This window comes from Arachis ipaensis, chromosome B1 (assembly GCF_059453495.1).
Source record: "Arachis ipaensis isolate K30076 ecotype BB chromosome B1, ASM5945349v1, whole genome shotgun sequence".
NCBI classification, from domain to species: domain Eukaryota; kingdom Viridiplantae; phylum Streptophyta; class Magnoliopsida; order Fabales; family Fabaceae; genus Arachis; species Arachis ipaensis.
Window position 1 is genome coordinate 71,666,030 of NC_142436.1, and position 14,939 is coordinate 71,680,968.

The window sequence follows — 14,939 nt, forward strand, 5'->3', positions numbered from 1 at the left end:
GAAAGAGGAACTGTTCAATTCTCAAAAACTCAAAAGCCTTTCAAAAGGTTTATCTATGCTAAACCAAAATAGCCTTTCGTATTCTTCCAAACCAGAAACACAAAACCGAAACCAACTATCGGTCCATCTCATTTCAACCATGGCCCTAGGCCCAAACAAATCCAACCAACAAACAAATCATCACAATCCAACAGAGTCTCAGTCGCAAACACAATTAGGAAAATGCAAGCACAAACAAATGGTTATTGCAAGTAGAACAATTAGCAGTTAATTACAAGTTGTTACAAAGGCAAACCAAGTACAATATGCAATCCCAAACAATGTCACATAGATGCATATGATGCATGCCTGTCCTAGTGGCTGATGATATCATCTGTCGGTTATAGAGCCAACCCGACAAGTCTTGGTAGCTAACTATTGGACTGTCCCTCTGTCGTGTATCCCCAACTCGAGTTATACTCATCATAATCATGATCCATATCCAACACCCTCACTGGAGTATATTCACGGGGGCAAGCTCATCCGGGGCTTTCACAGTGCCCGGCCACCCTTACGACACAGGGTCAACAGAGTATCAAGTCTCAACCTGGAGCACATGGTGGCTAGCCACTACTACTAGCTAGGAAAACTCGTATCTCAGATAGTGGAAGTGCAAAATCACAATTATCAATATCTCAGCATATATGCACTCATTCTCAGCCATGGATCAATATCCATCTCAGCCATCCGGCTCACGGTTCAATCCAGAACCAGCCAATATTCATAATCACACACAGCCATTCCGGCTCATAACAAAATAGCACTTCCACCATTCAAAATCATCAAATCCATGAAATCGGCATTTAAGCCATAAATCATTTTTCTGAATTCATTTCACTTTGAAATTAAGTTTCAATTCTTTTCAGCCTTGGCTTAAAAGATCTTATTTCTCAAATCATCTCAGGCTCATAAGCCACTTTTACTCGAGGTAAATTCCCCTTTGAAAAACAATGCCACTCTCGGCATCCTCTTTCCAAAACTTCCATAACCATGGCAAGTTAAAGATTTATTTTGAAATATTCAAAATCATCCATCCAACAACGGGATTTTATAACAAAGAGTTCTCGGCAGAGTCTCAAGTCTTTAGGGGAGAATAACATAACTCATTTCGCCAAATTCATTTAAATTCATTACAACCTTGGCTTTCCGGTTTGAGTAACAAATTAGGATCTAAGCCATACCGAGTCATGTAATCAATTACCCTTTTCAAAGCCGTTTCCTTTACTTAGGCAAAACCAACTTCAACACCCATGATAATTTCTAAGGCGTTTCAACTGTTCAAAATTGTTTGTCTTGCAAGAATTCAGAATTCAAAGAGTACTTAAAACCTTTCCCAAAACATTTCAAAATGAAACTTGTCAATAGACATTCAGGTTCTTTCAAAGTCATTGAAACTCCTCTAATTGAAACCATCAAGTCAAATTCAAAGGCATTGCCCTTGCCACATTTAAAACAGCTTTAAAACATAAGTTTCATATAAATAACTTTCTCCTGAAAGAGATACAATGCCTTTCTTAAGAAGCAAGACTAAATCACAATTTCTCCTTTAATAATTTATTTTAAAAACATGAATCATCCTTTTCTTGATAATTCAAATAAAATAGTAGAAGTCTTTAACTCATCATTTTTCCAGACAACATTTCAATAAAGACTCGGATTTTATAGAAATTTCGGTAGTATCTCCCCTAAAACTTGGACTTTGCCACCCGGTTCGGGTCCCAACTAAACCGTTCCACAATCCTTTTCAACAGTCCAAAATCCAAAATCAATTCAAAATCAAGCTAAATCCAACAGTCGCCTCATTGGCATATCTCAAGGAAACCATTTCAAAATCACACCAATATCAACTGAATTAACCCATTTCCAAAGCTTTAAAGAAATGGTTCAGCAACAATCATTTATCAAACCAGATCATTTAAAGCAAACCAGGCTGAATTCAAGAGTGTATTCTATTTTCCGTATTATCAAGAAAATCAACTCAACTCAAATCAATTCCCAACGGATTAAATTCGTTTTCAAGGCTTTAAAATAATCCACTTCAAAAGCATTTCATTTCACAAAGCCACCCAACAATTCAGCCAAACAAACATCCATAACTATTCGAAACAATCTAATAAAACATAAGGCAGATACAATCTCCAAATACAAAATGTCTCACATCAGTATCCATATGTAATAATTCCAATACATAAAAAATAGTTTTTGGAAAGCGCCCCTACCTCAAAACGCAATTCCATAATCCAAACGCCTCATAAGTTCTTTTCGCCTCAACTCGAAAATCACCGGCAATCAGAACCTTGGCTCTGCTTGCTCTCTCAAAAGCAGAGACAGCTACAAGTGGCATAAGCAAACCAGATTCTAACTCCTAAAACCATTAACATCGCAAATACTTTATTACATAGGACAGAACACTAACGCAGGACTTTCAAAAATCGAAATACTCACTGAATTAACAAAACGAAGCAACCGTCAGCCACCTCAAGTGGCAGCGGCGATGAAAAACCCCGACAACCGCGACTGCACAACAACGTCATGACGATAAAAACCCAGGAATAAAAGGAATGAAGACCAAATGCAAGGACCCTTACTGGCAGTGCTTTTTCCAGCGACGGCAGCAGGGTCCCAAGTGGCAGAAGCTTAGCCCGAGCTCCGGCGGTGATCCCAGAAGTCACAAAACCACTCCCGGCGGCCAGAATCACAGAGATGCAGCTCCTTTCTCCAGCAGCGACACCTGCGGTGGTGGCTGGTGCTGTAGCTCGACGGCAGACCCTAATGGCTCCTCTACCTCGCGGTTATGCTTGTCTACCTCCAAACCTCGAAGAGAAGCACCAGCCCCAAACAAAGTTCGACGGTGGTAGTGGAGTGGCTGACCTCAATACCGGCGATGCTGGCGGCGAGCAGACCAGTGACTTGGTGGCGCAACTCTTTCCCCCATCGCGGTCCTCCCCCTCGCCCCAGATCTGCTCTACGATGGCGCATAGACGGTGGCGCGACTGGACTGGGTGCTGCTTCAGTGGTGATGGCGAGGCAGAACGGTGACCTAGGCTTCACAGACGGCGGCGACTCCACGGGGGACGGCGAGCAAGGACGGCGGCTCCGCGTGGTGGTCGCTCTCCCTGCTCAACGACGTCAGTGGCGAGACGGCCTGAAGGAAGGCAGAAGACGGCAAAGCTGACCTCCGCAAGGCGCGACAGCGATTGTGATGGCTGGGTGGTGGTCACAGCGCAGCCCTTCCCTCTCTGCCCGATCTCCCCTCTTAAGCTCCCTCTCCCTCTCTTCCTTAGTTTCTTTCTTTCATGAAATGGGAAGCCGTGTGTGTTGCGTTCTGTTGGGAAAGGGGAAGATCTGCTGCTGCTACTGAGTGTATTGGTTTGAGAAAAAGGGGGAACATTTGTGTTGCTGCCGCTGGGTTGGGGGAGAAGGTAAACCGGGTCACGGGTTAGGGTTTCAGGGTTAGGGTTTCATTTTAGTAATTTCAGATGAAATTGGGAATAATGTAGTAATTGAAACCCAAATTAAATCCAACACCAATTGTATATAGAAAAATACTATTTGCTCATCAATCTTACAAATTATTTTCCATAAAATGTCCAAATCAAAATAATTAGAAATAATATAATTAAAACCTTTATTTTCCAAAGTAACAGTATTAATATTTAAAATATTAATTATTTAATCCAAATCATATAAAAATCCTTATTATTTCACAACTACCAACTTTATAATATAGTTATAGAGAATAATTCAATAATTATCAAATTGGATAATAATAATAACTTATCTCAAATTCAAAAAATCAAAACTTGTTTTAATTTTCTTTAATAAAGAAATTTCTGAAATTAAAGCTATAGAAACACTGAATTTAAAATTAGCTAATGATAGCCCTTTTTCAAAGGTTTTGGGTCTTACACTCAAAAATTCATTTATTCTTAAATCAAAACCTTTCAATTCAAATTCCGTTTTGATAAGATAAATTATAAACCAAAATCACAAATCAAGAAAATCGTAAAACTCACTTTTTCTGTAAACCATATTATTCAGACCAAGAGTTTCGATTTAATTTCAAAAGCAAAACATTTAAACCAAAAGTTTCAAACCAAATTTGAAAATTATTATAAACCATAAAACTTTTTCAACATGGTTCAATGCCATACCAGTTAGAAATCAAAAACCATAATTTAAAAAACCGCAAAAGCAGCTGTGTGTACCTCCCCTTCCATAACCACAAACCACGTTCTAAAGAACTAAAGCTTCGCATTACTGTGCCTAAAGGTCGCATGCCACATTATACCTATTCTCGAGTTTATTCAGGAGGATAAAAGACTTTGAAACAAGAAGAACAAGCAATAAGGATAACCTCCACAAGAGTTTTGAAAGAGCTACTAAATTTACAAGTAAACGAAGATGTACAATCGATGAAGAGTATTGGAAGAAATTTAGTTTAACAAACTCAAGGATAACTCCCGAATTAGAGATAACTGATAGGAACACAAAGGATAAGCAAGGCAGTAGTTCGGAACTAATCAAGCTGAGTTAACAAGTATAAAATTATAGAAGAAGGTTATCTGAAGCCAGTGATGACACTCTCAAGGTTTAAAAATTTATGATTAAGTACACCTAATACATTTGAATATAAAGAATAAAAAACTGAAAGAGGATCACCTCATGTGCTAAAAGAAAGGTATGTAACTCGCATTTCACAAAAGGGTGACAAAAACATACACCAAAACTGCAATGTGGTTAAAAGAAAACTAAATTGCATTTTGTCTAAATAGTTTCCAAGTAAAAGACAAAATAGGTGAGGTTTAGAAAATGAGAATCAATTGAGTTAAGGCCACACAATGTTGAAAATCCTGAAAGACATTTAGTTACTCAATCTAATAAGGTATACACTGAAATCATGGCAAGGTTGTAAGAAATCAAAGGTTTGTCCAAGAATTCCCAAAGCTTATATTCAAACAAGCGTGTATAAATTTTATAACAAATATGGAACTAGTTAAACTCTATTTAGAAAAGGAAACTCCAAGGTAAAAATTTGCTTATCAGTCGGTTTCAAAACTTTATTTAAAATAGTGCATGCCAACTTCAAAACAACTTTGTCAATTTAAAGAATAACTATGGATGCAATTTAAGCGAGAAGAATTGATTTAGATTTCTTAAGAGAATCCAAAACTTGTTTCAAAAGTCCACAACAAAATTCTAAGAATACACTTGAAATTGCCATCACATAAGAACATTCAAGAATATTAAGATGTGATTAAAAGAAATCAGACCAAACAAGAAAAGATCTTAAATCAAAGGAGTTCAAACAAGATCCATGAAGCATGGGACATCAAACAAGCTTTCCATTGGTCCAAAAGAATACAAAACTCGTAAGGAAGGATAAATCAATCAACAGTGAATTTTCAAGAAGGAACCATTGACCAAGGAAGGACAATTAAGAGGACAAATGATGAGCGGATAATTTATACGCTTTTTGGCATTGTTTTTACATAGTTTTTAGTATGATTTAGTTAGTTTTTAGTATATTTTTATTAGTTTTTAAATAAAAATCACATTTCTGGACTTTACTATGAGTTTGTGTATTTTTCTGTGATTTCAGGTAATTTCTGGCTGAAATTGAGGGACTTAAGCAAAAATCAGATTCAGAGGTTGAAGAAGGACTGCAGATGCTGTTGGATTCTGACCTCCGTGCACTCAAAGTGGATTTTCTGGAGCTACAAGAGTTCAAATGGCACGCTCTCAATTGCGTTGGAAAGTCGACATCCAGAGCTTTCCAAAAATATATAATAGTTCATACTTTGCCCGAGTTTAGATGACGCAAACTGGCATTCAACGCCAGCTCTCTACCCTATTCTAGAGTTAAACGCCAGAAACAGGTTGCAAAGCAGAGTTAAACGCCAGAAACAGGTTACAAACTGGCGTTTAACTCCAAGGAAGACCTCTACACATGAAAGCTTCAATGCTCATCCCAAGCACATACCAAGTGGGACCGGAAGTGGATTTTTGCATCATTTACTTATCTTTGTAAACCCTAGTAACTAGTTTAGTATAAATAGAACTTTTTACTATTGTTTTTACATGGGGAGATCTTTGGATCATCTTTGGACATTTAGTCGCTAGACCTTGGAGGCTGGCTATTCGACCATGCCTGGACCTTCATCACTTATGTATTTTCAACGGTAGAGTTTCTACACATCATATATTAAGGTGTGAAGCTCTGCTGTTCCTCATAAATTAATGCAAAGTACTATTGTTTTTCTATTCAACTCAATCCTATTTCTTGTCTAAGATATACACTCGTTCTTCAACCTGACGAATGTGATGATCCGTGACACTCATCATCATTCTCACCTATGAACGTGTGCCTGACAACCACTTCTGTTCTACTTGCAATAGCTTGAGTGCGTATCTCTTAGCCTCCTGGTTCACGACGCATGGTTGCCTCGCCTGACAACCGAGCCTTCCATTCCATGAGATCAGAGTCTTCGTGGTATAGGCTAGAATTATTGGCGGCCATTCCTGAGATCCGAAAAGTCTAAACCTTGTCTGTGGTATTCCGAGTAGGATCTAGGAAGGGATGGCTGTGACGAGCTTCAAACTCGCGAGTGCTGGGCATAGTGACAGACGCAAAAGGATTATTGAATCCTATTCCAGTATGATCGAGAACCGACAGATGATTAGCCGTGCGGTGACAGCGCATTTTGGACCATTTTCACTGAGAGGACGGGATGTAGCCATTGACAACGGTGATGCCCAACATAAGCTTGCCATAGAAAGGAGTAGGAATGATTTGATGAAGACAGTAGGAAAGCAGAGGTTCAAGAGGAACAAAAGCATCTCTATACGCTTATCTGAAATTCTCACCAATGAATCACATAAGTATTTCTATCCTATTTTATATTTTAATTATCAATTCACCATAACCATTCGAATCCGCCTGACTGAGATTTACAAGGTGACCATAGCTTGCTTCAAGCTGACAATCTCCGTGGGATCGACCCTTACTCACGTAAGGTTTATTACTTGGACGACTCAGTGCACTTGCTGGTTAGTTGTGCGAAGTTGTGACAAAGAACTAAAATTATGAACGTGTGTATTAAGTTTTTGACGTCGTTACCAAGGAATGCACGATCACAATTTCCCACACCAAGTTTTTGGCGCCTTTGCCGGGGATTGTTCGAGTTTGGACAACTGACGGTTCATCTTGTTGCTCAGATTAGGTAAATTTTATTTTAATTTTAAAATTTTTGTTTTTATTATTTTTATTTTTATTTTCGAAAAAAATTTTCCAAAAAAATTAATTATTTTCAAAAATAAATTATTCTATGTTCTTCAGAATTTTTAAGAAGGAATTCTAGAATCTCATGAGATAGGTTGAATCCTGGCTGGCTGTTAAGCCATGTCTAATTTTTTGGACCGAGGTTTCAACTATCTCAAGAGAAGAGCTTCTTTGTCTTTTCCAGCAAATTAGCTGTTGTATGTAATGTTCTGCTGAAGCTTGGCTGGCCATTGGCCATGTCTAGTGTTTTAGACCGGAGCTTTCACTGAAAGCTTGGCTGGCTAGTAAGACATGTCTAATTCCTGGACCGGAGCTTTAGACTAACATTGCATGATTCCTGGAATTCTCATTAAAAATTTTGAAATCCTTATTTTTCTTTTCCAATTAATTTTCGAAAAATTCAAAAAAATTTTTTTAATAAAATCATAAAAACCAAAAATATTGTGTTTCTTGTTTGAGTCTAGTGTCAATTTTTAAGTTTGGTGTCAATCGCATATTTTTAATTTTTCTTTAAATTTTCGAAGAACACATACATTGAGTTTCTTTCTTGTTCTTCATGATCTTCAAGTTGTTCTTGACAAGTCTTCTTATTTGATCTTCATATTTTCTTGTTTTGTATCTTTTCTTGTTTTTCATATGCATTTTCAATTTGTTAGTGTCTAAACATTGAAAATTTCTAAGTTTGGTGTCTTGCATGTATTTCTTTTCTTAAAAATTTTCAAAAACATGCTCTTGATGTTCATCTTGACATTCAAAGTATTCTTGGTGTTCATCTTGACATTCAAAGTGTTCTTGCATGCATCATGTGTTTTGATCTTGAATTCTCATGTTTTGAGTCTTTTCATTGTTTTTATCTTTCATAATTAAAAATTCAAAAATCTAAAAAATATCTTTCCCATTTTCTTCTCAAAAAATTCGAATATTTGAGTTGAATTTTTCAAAAAAAATTTTAAAATCTAGTTGTTTCTTATGAGTCAAATCAAATTTTCAATTTAAAAATTCTATCTTTTTCAATTCTTTTTCAAAAATCAAATCTTTTTCATTTTTTTTCTTTCATATTTTTGAAAATTTCAAATTGATTTTCAAAATCTTTTTCTTATCTTTTTCGAATTCAATGTTAACATTTAATATTTTTTATTCAAAAATTTTTCAAGTTGTTACTTGCCTATTAAGAAAGGTTCGATCTTTAACTTCTAGAATCATATCTTTTAGTTTCTTGTTAGTCAAGTAATCAACTTTAATTTCAAAAATCAAATCTTTTTAATTTTCTTTTCAAATCTTTTTCAAATTAAATTTTCAATCATATCTTTCAATCATATCTTTTTCAAAACTTAATTTCAAAATCTTTTCTAACTTCTTATCTTTTCAAAATTGATTTTCAAATCTCTTTCAATTAACTACTTAACTTTTTGTTTGATTTTAAAAGTTTACTATTTCAATCATAACTTTTTCAAAACTACCTAACTAATTCTCTATTTAAATTTTCGAAAATCACCTTCCTCTTTTTCAAAATTCCTTTTTAATTAACTATTTGTTTTAAATTTTAATTTGATTTAGTTTTATTTTTCTTTCTTAATTTTCGAATTTTAACTTTAATTTTAAATTAAAAAATGAAAATATTTTTCTTTTCTTTTCAATTATTTTCGAAAATTTTTCTCTCTCATCTCATTTTAATTATTTATTTATTTACTAACACTTCTCTTCATCTCAAAATTCGAACCCTCTCTTCCTCTTGGTGTTCAAATTTCTCTTCTTCTATTCTTTTCTTCTTCTACTCACATAAAGGAATCTCTATACTGTTACATAGAGGATTCCATATTTCCTTTTCTGTTTTCTTCTTTTTCATATCAGCAGGAACAAGGATAAGAACATTCTTGTTGAAGCTGATCCTGAACCTAAAAGGACTCTGAAGAGGAAGCTAAGGGAAGCTAAAGCACAACTCTCTGGAGAAAATCTGACAGAAATTTTCGAAAAAGAAGGAGACATGGCCGAAAATAATAACAATGCAAGGAAGATGCTTGGTGACTTTACTGCACCAAATTCCAATTTACATGGAAGAAGCATCTCAATCCCTGCCATTGGAGCAAACAATTTTGAGCTAAAGCCTCAATTAGTTTCTCTGATGCAACAGAACTGCAAGTTTCATGGACTTCCATCAGAAGATCCTTTTCAGTTCTTAACTGAATTCTTGCAGATCTGTGATACTGTTAAGACCAATGGGGTTGACTCTGAGGTCTACAGGCTTATGTTTTTCCCGTTTGCTGTAAGAGACAGAGCTAGAATATGGTTGGACTCTCAACCTAAAGATAGCCTGAACTCTTGGGATAAGCTGGTCACGGCTTTCTTAGCCAAGTTCTTTCCTCCTCAAAAGCTTAGCAAACTTAGAGTGGATGTTCAAACCTTCAAATAGAAAGAAGGTGAATCCCTCTATGAAGCTTGGGAGAGATATAAGCAACTGAACAAAAAGTGTCCTTCTGACATGCTTTCAGAATGGACCATCTTGGATATATTCTATGATGGTCTGTCTGAATTATCAAAGATGTCATTAGACCATTCTGCAGGTGGATCCATTCACCGAAAGAAAACGCCTGCAGAAGCTCAAGAACTCATTGACATGGTTGCAAATCACCAGTTCATGTACACTTCTGAAAGGAATCCTGTGAGTAATGGGATGCCTCAGAGGAAGGGAGTTCTTGAAATTGATACTATGAATGCCTGATGAGCGGATAATTTATACGCTTTTTGACATTGTTTTTAGTATGTTTATAGTAGGATCTAGTTACTTTTAGGGATGTTTTCATTAGTTTTTATGTTAAATTCACATTTCTGGACTTTACTATGAGTTTGTGTATTTTTCTATGATTTCAGGTATTTTCTGGCTGAAATTGAGGAACTTGAGCAAAAATCAGATTCAGAGGTTGAAGAAGGACTGCTGATGCCGTTGGATTCTGACCTCCCTGCACTCAAAGTGAATTTTCTGGAGCTACAGAAATCGAAATGGTGCGCTTTTAATTGCGTTGGAAAGTAGACATCCAGGGCTTTCCAGCAATATATAATAGTCCATACTTTGCCCAAGTTTAGACGACGCAAACTGGCGTTCAACGCCAGCTCTCTGCCCAATTCTGGCGTCCAGTGCCAGAAACAAGTTGCAAAGTGGAGTTCAACGCCCAAAATGGCACAAAAGCTGGCGTTCAACTCCAAGAATGACCTCTACACGTGCAACACTCAAGCTCAGCCCAAGCACACACCAAGTGGGCCCCGGAAGTGGATTTATGCATCAATTACTTATTTCTGTAAACCCTAGTGACTAGTTTATTATAAATAGAACTTTTTATCATTGTATTCACAGTCTTGGTTACTCCGGTTCTCCTCTAGGGCCGAGACCAAAAAACTCCATTATCACTTATGTATTTTCAACGGTAGAGTTTCTGCACTCCATAGATTAAGGTGTGGAGCTCTGCTGTTCCTCAAAGATTAATGCAAAGTACTACTGTTTTCTATTCAATTCATCTTATTTCGCTTCTAAGATATTCATTCGCACTTCAACCTGAATGTGATGAACGTGACAATCATCATCATTCCCTATGAACGCGTGCCTGACAACCACTTCCGTTCTACATTAGATTGAATGAGTATCTCTTAGATCTCTTAATCAGAATCTTCGTGGTGTAAGCTAGAATGATGGCGGCATTCAAGAGAATCCGGAAAGTCTAAACCTTGTCTGTGGTATTCCGAGTAGGATTCAATGATTGAATGATTGTGACGAGCTTCAAACTCGCGATTGCTGGGCGTAGTGACAGACGCAAAAGGATAGTAAATCCTATTCCAGCATGATCGAGAACCGACAGATGAATAGCCGTGTCGTGACAGGGTGCGTTGACCACTTTCACTGAGAGGATAGGATGTAACCATTGACAAGGGTGATGCCTCCAGACGATTAGCCGTGCCGTGACAGGGCATTTGGATTATTTTCCCGAGAGAAGACCGAAAGTAGCCATTGACAATGGTGATGCATTACATAAAGCCAGCCATGGAAAGGAGTAAGACTGATTGGATGAAGATAGCAGGAAAGCAGAGGTTCAGAGGAACGAAAGCATCTCTATTCGCTTATCTGAAATTTTCACCAATGATTTACATAAGTACTTCTATCCCTGTTTTATTAATTAATTTCGAAAACCCCATTACTATTTTATATCTGCCTGACTGAGATTTAGAAGGTGACCATAGCTTGCTTCATACCAACAATCTCCGTGGGATTCGACCCTTACTCACGTAAGGTATTACTTGGACGACCCAGTGCACGTGCTGGTTAGTTGTGCGAAGTTGTGAACCATGGTACTGGCATCATGTTTTTGGTGCCATTACTAGGGAAAGAAAGAGCGATGAATTTTACATAATCAAAGTGTAATCACAATTTCTGTGCACCAAGTTTTTGGCGCCGTTGCCGGGGATTGTTCGAGTTTGGACAACTGACGGTTCATCTTGTTGCTCAGATTAGGTAATTTTCTTTTTGTTTTCTCTTCAAAAGTTTTTCAAAAATCTTTCAAAAATTTTTCTTTTGTTTTCGAAAAAAAAATAATAAAAATAATGTTTTCAAAAATAAATTATTCTATGGCTTCAAAACTTTCAAGACTGAATTCTAGAGTTTCATGGTAACATGTTGAATCCTATCTGGCTGAAAAGCCATACCCAAACTCCTTTGGGATTGGTCTTCAACTAATCACCTCAATGGATGTAAATCCATTTTAAAGCTTGACTGGCTATTAAGCCATGTCTAACCCTCAGATTGGAGCTTTAGACTAAAGAGTACAAGATTCCTGGAATTCATATTAAAGATTTTGAAATCCTTATTTTTCTTTTTTCAAAATGATTTTCGAAAAATATTAAAAGAAAATACAAAAAAATTATAAATTCATAAAAATCAAAAATATCCTGTGTTTCTTGTTTGAGTCTTGAGTCATGTTATAAGTTTGGTGTCAATTGCATGTGCATCTTGCATTTTTTTTTCGAAAATTTCATGCATTCATGGTGTTCTTCATGATCTTCAAGTTGTTCTTGGTAAGTCTTCTTGTTTGATCTTTGCATTTGCATGTTTTGTATCTTTTCTTGTTTTTCATATGCATTCTTGAATTCTTAGTGTCTAAGCATTAAAGAATTCTAAGTTTGGTGTCTTGCATGTTTTCTTTGCATAAAAAAAATTTCAAAAATATGTTCTTGATGTTCATCATGATCTTCATAGTGTTCTTGGTGTTCATCTTGATATTCATAGCATTCTTGCATGCATTCATTGTTTTGATCCATAACTTTCATGCATTGCATCATTTTTCTTGTTTTTCTCTCTCATCATAAAAATTCAAAAATCAAAAAAATATCTTTCCCTTTTTCTCTCTTAAAATTTCGAAAATTAGATTTGACTTTTTCAAAAATTTTTAAAATCTAGTTGTTTTTATGAGTCAAATCAAATTTTCAATTTAAAATCTTATCTTTTTCAAAATCTTTTTCAAAAATCAAATCTTTTTCATTTTTCTTAGTTATTTTCGAAAATTCCAAAAATATTTTTCAAAAATCTTTTTCTTATTTTTATATCAAATTTTCGAAAATAACATCATCAATTAATGTTTTGATTCAAAAATTTCAAGTTTGTTACTTACTTGTTAAGAAAGATTCAAACTTTAAGTTCTAGAATCATATCTTGTGATTTCTTGTGAATCAAGTCATTAATTGTGATTTTAAAAATCAAATCTTTTTCAAAACTAAATTCTATCATATCTTTTCAAAAATATCTTCTTATCTTACCTTTTTCAAAAATTTGATTTCAAAATATCTTTTCTAACTTCTTATCTTCTTATCTTTTCAAAATTGATTTTCAAAATTTGTTTCAACTAACTAACTAACTTTTTGTTTGTTTCTTATCTTTTTCAAAACTACATAACTAACTCTCTCTCTCTCTCTAATTTTTGAAAATATCTTCCCTCTTTTTCAAAATTTCTTTTTAATTAACTAATTATTTCAATTTTTAAAATCTTAATTTTCAAAAATTACTAACATTTTTCAAAAACTATTTTCGAAAATTACTAACTCTTTTTCAAAAATTATTTTCGAAAATCCTCTCCCTCTCTCATCGTATTCTATTTATTTATTCATCTACTAACATCTCTTCCTCACATCACTCACCAAATTTGAACCCCCTCTTCTATCTGTGTTCGAATTTTTTCTTCTTCTTCTCTTCCTCTACTAACAATAAGGAACCTCTTTACTGTGACATAGAGGATTCCTCTTCTTTTCTTTTTCTCTTCTCTTTCTTATGAGCAGGGACAAAGAAAAAGGCATTCTTGTTGAAGCAGATCCAGAACCTGAAAGGACTATGAAAAGGAAACTAAGAGAAGCTAAATTACAACAAGCCAGCAAGCACCTGTCAGAAATTTTCGAACAGGAAGAAGAGATGGCAGCCGAAAATAATAATAATGCAAGGAGGATGCTTGGTGACTTTACTGCACCTAATTCCAATTTACATGGAAGAAGCATCTCCATCCCTACCATTGGAGCAAACAACTTTGAGCTGAAACCTCAGTTAGTTTCTCTGATGCAACAGAACTGTAAGTTTCATGGACTTCCATCTGAAGATCCTTTTCAGTTCTTAACTGAATTCTTGCAAATCTGTGATACTGTTAAGACTAATGGAGTAGATCCTGAAGTCTACAGGCTCATGCTTTTCCCTTTTGCTGTAAGAGACAGAGCTAGAGTATGGTTGGACTCTCAACCTAAGGATAGCCTGAACTCTTGGGATAAGCTGGTCAAGGCTTTCCTAGCCAAGTTCTTTCCTCCTCAAAAGCTGAGCAAGCTTAGAGTGGATGTTCAAACCTTCAGACAAAAAGAAGATGAATCCCTCTATGAAGCTTGGGAGAGATACAAAGGACTGACCAAAAAAGTGTCCTTCTGACATGCTTTCAGAATGGACCATCCTGGATATATTCTATGATGGTCTGTCTGAGTTATCTAAGATGTCATTGGATACCTCTGCAGGTGGATCCATTCACCTAAAGAAAACGCCTGCAGAAGCTCAAGAACTCATTGACATGGTTGCAAATAACCAGTTCATGTACACTTCTGAAAGGAATCCTGTGAATAATGGGACGCCTATGAAGAAGGGAGTTCTTGAGATTGATACTCTGAATGCCATATTGGCTCAGAATAAAATATTGACTCAGCAAGTCAATATGATTTCTCAGAGTCTGAATGGAATGCAAGCTGCATCCAACAGTACTCAAGAGGCATCTTCTGAAGAAGAAGCTTATGATCCTGAGAACCCTGCAATAGCAGAGGTGAATTACTTAGGTGAACCTTATGAAAACACCTATAACTCATCATGGAGAAATCATCCAAATTTCTCATAGAAGGATCAAAAGCCTCAACAAGGCTTTAATAATGGTGGAAGAAACAGGTTTAGCAATAGCAAGCCTTTTCCATCATCCACTCAGCAACAGACAGAGAATTCTGAGCAGAACCCATCTAGCTTAGCAAACTTAGTCTCTGATCTATCTAAGGCCACTGTGAGTTTCATGAATGAAACAAGGTCTTCCATTAGAAATTTGGAAGCACAAGTAGGCCAGCTGAGTAA

The 14,939-nt window shown here is 35.9% G+C and overlaps 1 non-coding gene across 1 annotated transcript; it reads right to left on the reverse strand.

Moving 5' to 3' along the window:
• Positions 1-14,159: 14,159 nt before the first annotated feature.
• On the reverse strand, positions 14,160-14,268 carry LOC148576987 (small nucleolar RNA R71). The gene has a single exon (XR_015904091.1). It is a non-coding gene; the product is annotated as a small nucleolar RNA R71 (small nucleolar RNA).
• Between the last annotated feature and the right edge of the window lie 671 nt (positions 14,269-14,939).